A 13,508-nucleotide genomic window follows, 5' to 3' on the forward strand; every position below is an offset into this window, starting at 1 on the left:
GTTACAGTTGAGTTGTTAATAAAATAGAGTTACACCATCTCCAGCCGCGTTGACTTGTTTGTAGACCAGAACACCCAACACGACAATTATTACCTGCACCAAGGGGGTTGACAGAACTGAAATTCATGTATTATAAGCTTTGCAGTAATCCTTGTTTTGGAAAAACTGAAGCTGTGCCCATTGGAATCCGAATGCTGGCTTTCTGCTTAATTAAAATACAAAAATTTAAAAGAATTAACAAATTATCCTTTGGAATTTTTACAAACTTTACACCAATTGCAGCTGTATCTCCTTACTTTAGATTGCGCTGCCTTCAAAACAGAGTTAAAAATATTATAGCCACGTTTGCCAAAAGCACATCTAGTATTTTGACAAAATATCATTACACAGTACCATTTGAGCATTTCGATGAAAGCATAAAATGCCCAATGCAGGATCCCTTCAAAGTTGAAAGAATAGGAAAGAAAATGAGGGAAAGCACGAAATAGTGGTTGTTGGATTTTGGATTTTGTTTATTGTCACGTGTACCAAGGTATAGTGAGAAGTATTTTTCTGCGAGCAGCTCAACAGATCATTAAGTACATGAAAAGAAAAGAAAATACATAATAGGGCAACACAAGGTACACAATGTAACTACATAAACACCGGCATCGGGTGAAGCATACAGGGGTGTAGTGTTAATCAGGTCCGTCCATAAGAGTCGTTTAGGAGTCGGGAAGAAGCTGTTTTTGAGTCTGTACGTGCGTGTTCTCAGACTTTTGTATCTCCTGCCCGATGGAAGAAGTTGGAAGAATGAGTAAGCCGGGTGGGAGGGGTTTTTGATTATGCTGCCCGCTTTCCCCAGGCAGCGGGAGGTGTAGATGGAGTCAATTAATGGGAGGCAGGTTTGATGGACTGGGCTGTGATCACGAATCTCTGAAGTTTTCTTGCGGTGACACCATGGGCGAAATTCTCCCCCAACGGCGCGATGTCCGCCGACTGGCGCCCAAGTCGGCGCCAATCAGACAGGCATTGCGCCGCCCCAAAGGTGCGGAATGCTCAATGTCGGGGCTAGGCCGGCGCCGGAGGGATTTCCGCCCCGCCAGCTGGCGGAAATGGCGTTTGTTGCCCCGCCAGCTGGCGCGGAAATGCGGCGCATGCGCGGGAGCGTCAGCGGCTGCTGTCAGTTTCCCGGCGCATGCGCGGGAGCGTCAGCGGCCGGTGAATGTTTCCCGCGCATGCGCAGTAGGGAGAGTCTCTTCCGCCTCCGCCATGGTGGAGGCCGTGGTGGAGGCGGAAAGGAAAGAGTGCCCCCACGGCACAGGCCCGCCCGCGGATCGGTGGGCTCTGATCGCGGGCCAGGCCACCGTGGGGGCACCCCCGGGGGTCAGATCGCCCCGCGCCCCCCCCCAGGACACCGGAGCCCGCCCACGCCGCCTGGACCCGCCGGTAAATACCAGGTTTAATTTACGCCGGCGGAACAGGCAATTTCTGGGCGGGACTTCGGCCCATCCGGGCCGGAGAATTGAGCGGGGGCGTCACGCCAACCGGCGCGGCCCGATTCCCGCCCCAGCCCAATCTCCGGTACCGGAGACTTCGGCGGGGGCGGGGGCGGGATTCACGGCGGCCAACGGCCATTCTCCGACCCGGCGGGGGGTCGGAGAATGACGCCCCATGTTTTTGTCAGAAATGCCTTTGGTTTATGATGTGTGTCAGGAATTATTATAAGCAATGAGACAAAACCAATAACATCATTTAATATTTGACCATGTTTAGATGTGTAGCATCAGGCTATGGAATGCAGTCATTTTTACCTCTACAAACTGTAACGTGAAGGGTGAATAGACAGTCTACATCATCAATGATGCAAGATCACAGTACAACAGAGCATACTTACAGATAGTTCTTAGACAGGTAGCCTTAACTTGTACATAGTTAGAAGAATGTATAATAAAAAGTAAAGTTTACCACAGCCTTGCCTCCATCGATCTTAACCAAGGACAACCTAAGCTAAGACCCACAACGATGATAACAGATGGTGGCAGCACCAGGACAATGGAAAAAACATCAAGTGAACAGCCCAGCAACTGAAGAAAGCAGCAAGCCAAATGACTGTAAGGAAAGGACAGAGCAGGAACAAATGGCAACTGAATTTGAAGAAAGGCTAGAGTGAAGAAAAGCCTTGTAGAAAATCTTACCCTTACCAGAGTGTTTCAAACACGTGGAAAGCCTGGATGAAACCGAGAAGTGGCTGGCTTACCAGGAACAGACCCGAATCAGGACTAGAAGAGAAGACTATCAAGGAACAGGTCAATACCTTTCTATACCCCATTGGCAGTAGTGTAGACATGGTCCTGAAAGGGGGGGGTCCTAAAGTTATGGGTCCTCTAATGGTGGGGGAGCCTCAGTGACTCCATAGCAAGGTATGCTCACTTGAGGGAAGGGGTGCAGCAATGCCTCAATGCCTACAAGGATGGTTGGATGTGTGGCAGGGTCACCCTCATGCCTGGGTGGTTGGGGGGGGGCTCCCGCTAAATTTTATTGATGGGGGAGATTGCCCCTCAGGGGTTGAGGGTTGTGGGTGTTGCCCATGTCTGCGGGATCACATTGTCCGTGGGTGGAGGGTGTGGGAGACGCTCAAATTCACTTTGAGATCAGGGCACCCTTTCAGAACAATGCCCCGAGCTGGTCTGGTCAGCGAGTTTAGTTCCCCACTACAGAAAAAAAATTTGAAATGTGGATGAATATAAGTCTGGATCTCACTCGACAAGCCAGCGGGATACACCCACCAAACCCGACAAAATCCCACTTAGGGCGCGATTCTCTGGCCACGTTGCACTCTCACTGGAGCGAAACGAGGCCAGTGAATAGCAGGAGAGGACGAAAACGAGAACTGCACCAGGCGCCAAACAGTTTGCAATGCAACAGGCCCGCTCCCGTAGGCCTGGCGAGAAACCAATTATCACCACTTAATCCCCATTTCCATACAATTAACGGGAGCCACCCCATATCCAATGGCCTCCCGTCATTCATCGGCCTCCCCAGCAAGTGGTCACACTGATGCCAATTAGTACTCCTTTTAAAAAAGCTGAACCTGGCGGAAGGGCTTCTGCGCGGAGCCGAGGAGCTGAGTAGCCATCTTTGTTCGAGCCCGGAGGGGCGCTGGGCTTGCCGCCAAAGTGCTCGGCGGGTGGGGGGTGCGGGGGGGAGGTGGAGGGGGAGGTGCTGGGGGAGCAACTGGCACCAACTGCCAAAGCCTCTGGCCGTGTGGCTGAAGGCTATTGCTAACAGGGAACTGGCAATTGTGGTTAAGTGAGCACTTCACACAACCCAAGTGGATTCCCATGGGTGGGCAGGCCATGTAGCATGTGAGAATCATTGCCTAGCATTCCAAACACACCTTGATGCATGGACACTGTGCCTGAACACTGCGGGAAACAACACCGCACACGCAGCAGCTAACATCCGAACACCCGGGGGTTGGGACATAGCTCCGGGGACATGTCCATGGCCAGAGGGTGGGTGAGTGCTATGGGGTGGGGATGATGCCTGGAGAGATAGGCCAAGGGTTCGGAGATCGGCCCGCATAGAGAAAGAAAGTGACAGAGACGTCATACAGGCTGTGCACAAGGTTGTTTCTTGTGTTTAACAATTCCCCACTCTCAACTTCCGGGTGCGGCTATGCAGAGCTAGGTCGCATATTCGGTAGCTCCTGCTTGGAACGGACTTTTGGGCTCGTTACAGGGCCCCACTGCATTTGTTTGCCATTTCCCGGTGTGGGAAGAAGGCTGCAACATTCCCCCGACAGTGTCCCCCAGGAAGGGTATGTCTCTTGGTTGCCAGACACGGCAGAAATAGTAAAAGATTTGGCTGCAACTGCAGGATAAACAGGGCCTCTTCCAGCATGCAGGCGGGGGAAGGGCAAGCTTAAAGCTGCAAGCTGATCTGAGGGCCTGTATCAAAGGTGAATTCTAGCAGCAGAGGGAACAACTGTGAAAAGATCTCATCAAGGCCACTGAAGGGACTTCCGGTTACGGTGATGCCTAGCTAGCCGCACGCTTCGGCGGCTCCAGCTCCGACGGACCTTCGGGATCTTTTAAGAGCTCCAACGGGGAATTTTTCGATGACGCAACCCGGTGTGGGGTGTGTGAGAAGGGAGTCCCCCCCAAACGAAGGAGGAAAAAAACCGGCGGCGGCAGCTGCAGCGTGAGGAATCGTCGACCAAAGGGTCAGAAAGAGAGAAGTACAAGATGGCGGCGGAGAAAGCGCAGGCGACATGGGGGCCTGAGCAGGATGAAATCGTGAGACGGTGCGTGGAGCTGCTGAAGAGGGAGGTGCTGACCCCGATGCTACAGGCAATTGAGGGGCTCAAGGAGACATTAAAGACCCAGGAGACTGAGCTCCGCGTGGTGGAGCAGAAGGTGACAGATATTGAGGACGAGATCCTGGGCCTGGCGGTTAAGACTCAGATGCACGAGGCACTTCATAAAAAGTGTACTGAAAGGATCGAGGCCCTAGAAAACGGAGCGCGAAGGAAGAACCTTCGGATACTAGGTCTCCCTGAGGGTGTGGAAGGAGTGGACTGTGGAGAGTACGCAAGAAAGATGCTGAGCTCACTGATGGGTGCTGAGGCCCCTGCGGGCCCCATGGAGGTGGAGTGGGCAAATCGGATTCTGGCGAGAAGACCAAAAGTGGGAGAACCACCGAGGGCGATAATCGTGCGATTTTACCGCCTTAAGGTCAGAGAAGAGGTCCTGAGATGGGCTAAAAAGGTGCGGAGTAGCAGATGGGAGAATGCTGTGGTACGGATATACCAGGATTGGAGTGCGGAGGTGGCGAGAAGGAGGGCGAGCTTCAACCGAGCCAAAGAGGTGTTGCATAAAAGGAAGGTGAAGTTTGGGATGCTGCAGCCGGCAAGACTATGGGTCACGTATCAGGAGAGACACTATTATTTTGAGACGGCGGAGGAAGCATGGTCCTTCATCAAAGAAGAGAAATTGGACCGGAACTGAGGAACTGATGCTGCAGGAAATGTTATTGTTATTGTTTTTGTTACTATTACGGTGGAAGTTAATTGAGAAGTAAACAGGGAAGGGGGGAGACATTGGGGAAATGTGGGCGCCGGTGAGGCGGGAAAGACGGGACATAGTTGGAGAATGGGGAAGGAGAGGGGGAGGGGAAAGGGAGCTGCGCCATAAGAGGCGGGTCAGGTAAAGGGATGTTCCCGCGCCAGAAAGAATAAGGCGGGAAGACAGGCGCAAGGCGGATGGGAGTTCCCCCACACGGGGGGGTCGAGGGGTGAGCAGGAGTAGCCGGGGTCAGTTGAAGTCAGCTGACTTACGGAAGTGTTATGGGGGAGCAATCATGCTAGATAGGGATCTAGCGGGGGGGGGGGGGGGGGACAACTGGGTAGCTGCTGCGGAAATCCAAAAGGAAATGGCTAAAGGGTGGGTGGGCGGGGATGGTGTGCGACGCTGGGGGAGCGAGCGGGAGCGCGGAGGCGGGATATGGGACTGGCCTAGAGGAGGTAATGGCTAGTCGACATGGGAGGGGGGCAGGTAGCCCCCTAGTGAGGCTGATCACGTGGAACGTGAGAGGCCTGAACGGACCGATAAAAAGGGCCCGAGTGCTCGCGCATTTGAAAGGACTAAGGGCAGACGTGGTTATGCTCCAAGAGACGCACCTAAAGGTGGCGGACCAAGTTAGGCTAAGGAAAGGATGGGTGGGACAGGTGTTCCACTCAGGACTGGACGCAAAGAACAGAGGGGTGGCCATTTTGGTGGGGAAACGGGTAGCATTTGAAGCAAAGAACATCGTAGCAGATAGCGGAGGTAGATATGTAATGGTGAGTGGTAGGCTGGAGGGAATGGAGGTCGTGTTGGTTAATGTGTATGCCCCAAATTGGGACGATGCGGGATTCATGAGACGGATGCTGGGGCGTATACCGGACCTGGAGGCAGGAAACTTGATTTTAGGAGGGGACTTTAATACGGTGCTGGACCCGGGGCTAGATAGATCCAGCTCAAGGATCAGAAGAAGGCCGGCAGCGGCCAAAGTACTTAAGGGTGGTGGCAACACTGAATATCTGGGGACAGTGGAGGCGACAGAGAGGGGTGCGGGGAGCCCTGGTGGGGTCCCCTATCAGGAACAACCATAGGTTCGCCCCAGGAAGAATGGATGGAGGATTTCAGAGGTGGTACCAGTTGGGAATTAGGAAGGTGGGAGATTTATTTATAGATGGGACTTTTGCGAGCTTGGGAGCATTGGAGGAAAAGTATAAGTTGCCCCGGGGAAATTTCTTGCGATATATGCAGGTGAGGGCGTTTACTAGACAACAGGTGAGGGAATTTCCATTGCTCCCGACACAGGGGATACAGGACAGGGTGCTTTCAGGGGTGTGGGTCGGAGAGGGCAAGGTGTCAGAGATTTATAGAGAGATGAGGGAAGAGGGGGAGGAGTCGGTGGGCGAACTAAAAGGAAAGTGGGAAGAAGAATTAGGGGAGGAGATAGAGGAGGGTATGTGGGCTGATGCCCTAAGCAGGGTAAATTCCTCTTCCTCATGCGCCAGGCTTAGCCTGATTCAATTTAAGGTGCTACATAGAGCACACATAACGGGGGCAAGATTGAGCAGGTTCTTTGGAGTGGAGGACAAATGTGGGAGGTGTGGCGGGAGCCCGGCAAACCACGCACATATGTTTTGGGCGTGCCCAGCACTGGAAGGGTATTGGAAGGGAGTGACGGGAGTGATTTCGCAGGTGGTGAAGGCCCGGGTCAAACCAGGCTGGGGGTTAGCTCTATTTGGAGTTGCGGAAGAGCCGGGAGTGCAGGAGGCGAAAGAGGCCGATGTCGTGGCCTTTGCGTCCCTAGTAGCCGCCGGCGCAGGATCCTACTCATGTGGAAGGAGGCGAAACCCCCCGGACTGGAGGCCTGGGTAAATGATATGGCGGGGTTCATTAAACTGGAGCAGATAAAGTTTGCCCTGAGAGGATCGGCTCAAGGGTTCACCAGGCGGTGGCAGCCATTTCTCGACTACCTAGGGGAACGTTAGAGGGAAGACAGATGACCAGCAGCAACAACCCAGGGGGAGGGGGGGGGGGTTCAGTTTAGTTTAGGTCAATAGACAATGGGGTTTTGTTACCTGTGTATTGTTAAAAAATTCTGTTTTGTTATTGTTTCGTTTGCTTTGTAAGAGGGAAAAATTGTTGTTTGGAAAAAATTTTCAATAAAATATAATTTAAAAAAAACAATTCCCCACTCTCCCGATGGTGCCCCCCCCCCCCCCCTCCCCCCACCCTCTCCCCCTCCCCCGGTGCACTCAGTGATCCTTGATGTGCTTTGCCTTCCTAGCTCTACCACTATGTCTAGATGTGTCATCAGGATGCACATCAGAGGTGGAGGCAGCTAGCTTCCTACCTCATCCAGTGGCCTTCGATGTCCCTGACGGATATCCTCTGGGGTCTCTGGGGCTGGAGGTGTCCGGCGGACTTGTCAGCGGCACATACACAGCCGTGTGTTCTGGGTGCTGACTGTAAGATGCGGCATCATCAGAAGGTGGAACGTGTGGGAGCTGGTGGTCACTATCGCCACTCCATGGAACAGGTCCGGGTGCCACCCAGCTCCTCTTCCTCCCCAGTCAGTGCTCATACAGCCTTGGGGTTCACCTTGGGACGGAGGGGCAGCTGGCTCGAGCCCTGGCTGCCCCTGCATCAGCTGCCTCTGCCAACCCCATCTCCCCATGGTCTGCACCATTGTGTCGACACCACGGCAATGCTCCTCAGTGACTGGGGCATGCTCTGCAGTACCTCAGCAATGCCCACCTGTGACTGGGACCATCTCCGCAGAGCCACGGCCATTCCCATCGGAGAGCAGGACATGTCCCGCAGAACCTCATCAAGGTCAGCCTGGTACTGGGTAACATCCCCCAGCGAGGCGGACATTCTGCAAGACCCTCAGCCATGGCTGTCACCGAGTGCGCAACGCCTTGGATACCTTCGCTAATGGTGCTGAAGTCGTGCACCAGGGTCTCCACTGCGGTTGCCACCCGAGCAGTGTTGCCCTCGGCGCCATGCATTGCCAGTGATATCTCTTGCACCCTGATCCTCTGGGACTCCTCCAAACAACCATGGATCTGCTGGAGTGTCGCTGACATCCCCCTCTGAATATCCTAACCATTCCCTATCAACTCCATAAGCTCCGGGGATACCTCTTCCATAGGCACAGCATCAGGCTGGGACCCAGTTGGGTCATGGGATCCAGCAGACCTCTGGCTGCTGCCTCAGCTGGGGGTTCCTGCCTCCACCTGATGTGCTTTAGCAGCTGTATGGCGCTCACCAAATTGTGCCCCAGAAGTCTGTCCACTAACATTTCTCACCGAGGTGCATGTATCTGCGCTGATGGAGGGTGAGGATAACAGCTGTGATGCCTCAATCGTGTCTTCCTCGGAGCTCCCCTCTGAGGTGGTCTCACGGGAGGCTGGAGTGGATGCCACCCAGGACGGGCCTGCGCCGTCGGCTGGAGGACCTGCGGGAGAATGGATATGTGGTCAGTGGGAGGGATGGGTCAGTCAGTAAGGCAATAACATCTCACATTTGACAGGTCCTCGAGGTGGAGCTTGGTGATTCCTCACCTCTGCAGCACCTGCCAGCCTCCGCGTGGGTGACCACCCTGTCCTTGGCCATCCCAGTCACCTCCAGGTCCGGTCCTTGAAGGAGGTGAGGATTCTTAAATCCAGCACACCACTGCCAGTCTGGGCCCTCTCCCGGCTATTGTGGGAGAGCTTCTCCTGAGGAGGCACAGAGAGGAAGATTGGGAGGGGGTTGTGAAGGAAGGGTTTGGGGGGGGGGAGGTGAAGGATGAGAAGGGGGTGGCTTCAAAGTCACAGTTTTGCTGATCCAGGTGCACCTAGTTGGGTTTGAGGTGTTGGGTGCTCTGAGGTACAGACGAACCAACACGGTTGCGATTGGTACAACGCAGTTTTATTCCAACTAACTATTTACACATCTGACTTGGTACTCAGCACGTTGTGACTGTGTGAGTGTCTTGCTAATGAGGTCCTGGCCCTGTGCTGTCTCCAGATGGACTGGCCAGGAGGTGTTGTGTTTCTTGTCTTATACTGTGTCTGCTCTTGTCTGTGATTGGCTGTCGTGTTATGTGTGCTAATTGGTCTGTTGGTCTGTCTATCATTATGTATGTGTTGTGATGTATGTTTGAATATCATGACATCCCCCCTTTTTTACAAGATTATGTGCCTACGTGGTTATAAATGTGTCCTGAGTGCAGGTAAAGGTGTGTGTGCATAATATTTACATCATGTACATGGGGCTTAACTATATACAAGGGGCGATGTCAGGTGTGACATGCTAACGAGGTTGCACCATAACAAAAGAAGAACAATGTTGAAATTTGGACCGATCAAACGAGGCCTGGAACGATAAAACAGTGACACGTTACAAAACAGTAGTTGCTAAAGTTTGACGTGTGAACAGTCTCATAAGTCATGTCTAGTAGGTGGGCGACGAATTTGGGTTGACCGTTAGGGTGGCACTCCATTCATCGCCCGGATTGATGGTGTTGACCCGGTTCGCATCAATGACCGCAACCCGGAAGGCGTCTTGGTCATCTGTGTCGTCGGTTTGGATGTCGTGATGTGGAGGCTGAATGGTCCGCACGTTCCTGCGAGGTTGTCGGAGATGTGGAAGATCAACAGGTTGAGCCGCTCGACAGTAGGCAGCGTAGTGGCCCATCTTGCCACAGCGTAGGCATTGTCGGGTTTTTGCAGGACATTGCCCTTTTAAATGTGCAGCTCCACAGTTGCCGTACGTCATGACGTCATGGCGTTTGTTACGCCACTGCGCATGCGCAGTTCGGTCTTGCGTCAGGCGCGCCTGCGCAGCACGTCCCTCAGTGTTGCCGTAGGTTTTGGCGTGCACAAACGCGGGAGGCCTCAAAAAGCGCACGAAACGGCCGCCGTCGTCCGGGCCGCGGGCCGGGAGAAACTCGATTGCCTGGATGCGTTCGGCCTCGTGGGCGGCCTGGCTTGCCGATTCGATCGCGTGGGACCCCCTCCGTGCTGATTCGGTCGCCTGAAATTGGGCATAGCGGCTGGTCGCATTTTCATGCAGGACACAGGCTTCAACTGCAGATGCTAAGGTCAGGCCTTTAATTTTTAGAAGCTGCTGGCGTAGGCCACTGGAGGCAACGCCAAAAACGATCTGGTCCCGGATCATGGACTCTGAGGTGGTGTCGTAACCGCAGGACTGCGCGTGTATGCGGAGGTGCGTCAGGAAGGACTGAAAGAGCTCATCCTTACCTTGCAGGCGCTGCTGAAAGACATACCTCTCAAAGCTTTCATTGACCTCAACGTTGAAGCGCTTGTCGAGCTTGAGGAGGACCGTGTCATACTTAGATTTGTTCTCGCCTTCCGCGAACACCAAGGAGTTGTATACATCGATGGCGTGCTGACCTGCGGTAGTGAGGAGCATGGCAATCTTTGTTTCGTCCGAGGCGCCCTGTTTTTCATTGGCTTTCATGAACAGTTCGAATCGCTGCTTGAAGAGCTTCCAATTTGTGCCTAGGTTCCCAGCGACTTGCAACGGCTGCGGTTTGTTGCGGGTGTCCATGGCTCAGGATGGCAGATTTGCCGGTAGGTATCGATTCACTCACTGGTACCATGAGGTGTTGGGTGCTCTGAGGTACAGACGAACCAACACGGTTGCGATTGGTACAACGCAGTTTTATTCCAACTAACTATTTACACATCTGACTTGGTACTCAGCACGTTGTGACTGTGTGAGTGTCTTGCTAATGATGTCCTGGCCCTGTGCTGTCTCCAGATGGACTGGCCAGGAGGTGTCGTGTTTCTCGTCTTATACTGTGTCTGCTCTTGTCTGTGATTGGCTGTAGTGTTATGTGTGCTAATTGGTCTCTTGGTCTGTCTATCATTATGTATGTGTTATGATGTATGTTTGAATATCATGACAGGGTTACATTTTGTAACGCTACCTACAAGAAGTTTATAAAAACAGGGGTGCATCAATGAGGTGCTTGTACTTGTCAAAAGTTGGCATTTCTCTGGGAATGTGGCATTTGTCAGGAGAGAAAGCGAGGAGTAAGCGGTGGAATTCTCCGTTCCTGAGACTAAGTATCAACGCCAGGTCAGGATTTGCGACTTCCACGACAGAAAAACTGGCGCTTCCCCTGGACCGATTCAGCAACCATTGAGGAGCTAACACCGGGTGCGCCACATGGAACACAATCGATTCCAATGAGAAATGGTACAGCATTTGTCGGGTCCGTGATTGAAACTCAAGATGCTGACAAGCTGCAGCCACATCTACACACAGAATTCCCCATACACACTATTCCCAGCCAACAAGATGGCACTGATTGCCCTGGAGAGCGCCCATCCCGCTTATGGGCCTGGGGGTGGTGCCCTGGGGGTGATACCCATACGACCCATGGCTTTAAGTTCGCAGTAGGCAGTCAGCGGCGTGCGCAGCCACATGGCTGCCTTGCAGGCTGCAGGAATAGTGCTCTGTGCCTGTCCACCCTGACCTCACAGCCCACCTCCTGGCCACCCCCCCCGCTCCTCCCCCCAGCCCTGGCAAAAAAACCCTGGCCAGCGCCACAAATGTCAGCAAACTCTGGCAATAGTGGACACTCGCAGCACACCCTCTCTCTCCCTCAGTAGCCACAGCACCTGTTTCATGAGTTTCACCTCACCATCGGGAATTTGCCCCGGTGGAGGCGGAGAGTCGCGGAGGCCCCAGAGAATACCGGGTCAGGCCCGCTAATGATACGCCAATGGCATTTACTGTACGTGCGTTCTGGAACGCATTGACTCCGTTGTCAAGGTACTGGAGAATTTAAATTTGGCGTGAAACCGGCGCCTGCTACAATTTTGGCGTCAAAACCGATTCTCTGCCCAATGGCGTTTCCCGATGTGGTAAACCACTGTTGTACCTATATTATAGGATGTACGGTAGACCCTGCACTACAGGTTCGCCTGTGGCCCTGCCTGCTGGCTCCACCCAGGAGGCGGGCTATAAATATAGGCGTGTCCTCCTGCTCGCAGCCATTTCGCCAACTGCTGGGGGAGGCCACACACCTGATAGCAATAAAGCCTCAGTTTGGATTCAACTTTCGTCTTTAGTCAAATTGATCGTGCCTCAATTTATTGCTATCAGTTTCGAAGGATGGACCTCCGTATTAAACCGAATCGCCTGCAGCTGAATCCTCACTCAAGCGACGCCAGAAAGGACTTCCAGCATTGGCTAGCTTGTTTCGAAGCGTATATCAACGCGGCGCCAATCCCTGTTCCGGAGGCTCAGAAGATTCAGATCTTATATTCCAGGCTGAGCTCCGAAGTCTTCCCACTAATCCAGGATGAGCTGAACTACGCCGAAGCCATGATTCGACTCAAGGACAACTACGAACAGAAGACAAACACGCTCTTCGCCAGGCACGCGCTCGCCACTCGCTCTCAACTACCTGGTGAGTCCATAGAAGACTTCTGGCGGGCCCTAATCCCACTAGTCCGGGACTGTGACTGCCTGGACGTTACAGCCAAGGAACACTCAGACCTCCTTATGCCTTTGTGACTGGAATTGGGTCAGATATCATTCGCCAGCGGCTCCTAGAAGAGACTAAAACACTAGCGCTCTCCATGACGGTCACCCTGTGCAACGTCCAGTCCTACGCCCCGATGCATGATCAGTGACCACTAAAGTGAGGTTGTAATCCAACTGAAGGCTTTAATAAGCTAGATGTTTCCCCCAGCAGCTCAGGTACAGAATGAGGGCTGCTGGAGCGGCACGGGTTCTTATACCCCACCTATCAGGGCGGTGCTATCATACACTCTAACCAATAGAAAGCATACAGTTTCCACCAATGGTGCTTTAGCCTATCAGGTACCGTAATACCTATAATACCCCCTGCTAAAAAGGAGTCCGGCGGAGGTGGTAGCCAGAAACTACAAAACATAGCAACATGGTATAATTAGTTATGGAGGTACCGTAATACCTCCGTACAGTGTTTAGTAACTATTTACAAGTTTGGTAGCTATGTACATTTGATGGTTTATATTTACAGATTACAGTTAAAATGAAGCAATCAGTCGATCGGGGGCCCTGATCGTCCTCTGTGATCGTCGGAGCTTCGGTGGTGACTCCGGTGGAGGCTCGGGCGTTTGTGACTCCGGGAGCATGGCTTCGTTTCTATGGCAGCTTCGTCACCCCTAGACGGCGCTGGTGGGAAAAATGGCTGACCTGGAAAGGGAGCGCCTGCGGGGGGGCATCGGTGGGTGGGGGGGTATAGACGGGGGCGGCGGAAGGACCGATCCTCCTGTAAGGTGCTGTGATGGAGGGGAGGGCGGGACTGGTGGCTGGAATGTGCGTGGGGTTCCGGCGGGCGCCAGGTCACGTAGGGAGACCGTATCTTGTCGGCTGTCAGGGTACGCCACGTATGCGTACTGGGGGTTAGCATGGAGCACATGGATCCTCTCGACCAACGGGTCCGACTTGTGCGCCGCA

Source organism: Scyliorhinus torazame, chromosome 14 (assembly GCF_047496885.1).
Source record: "Scyliorhinus torazame isolate Kashiwa2021f chromosome 14, sScyTor2.1, whole genome shotgun sequence".
NCBI lineage: Eukaryota > Metazoa > Chordata > Chondrichthyes > Carcharhiniformes > Scyliorhinidae > Scyliorhinus > Scyliorhinus torazame.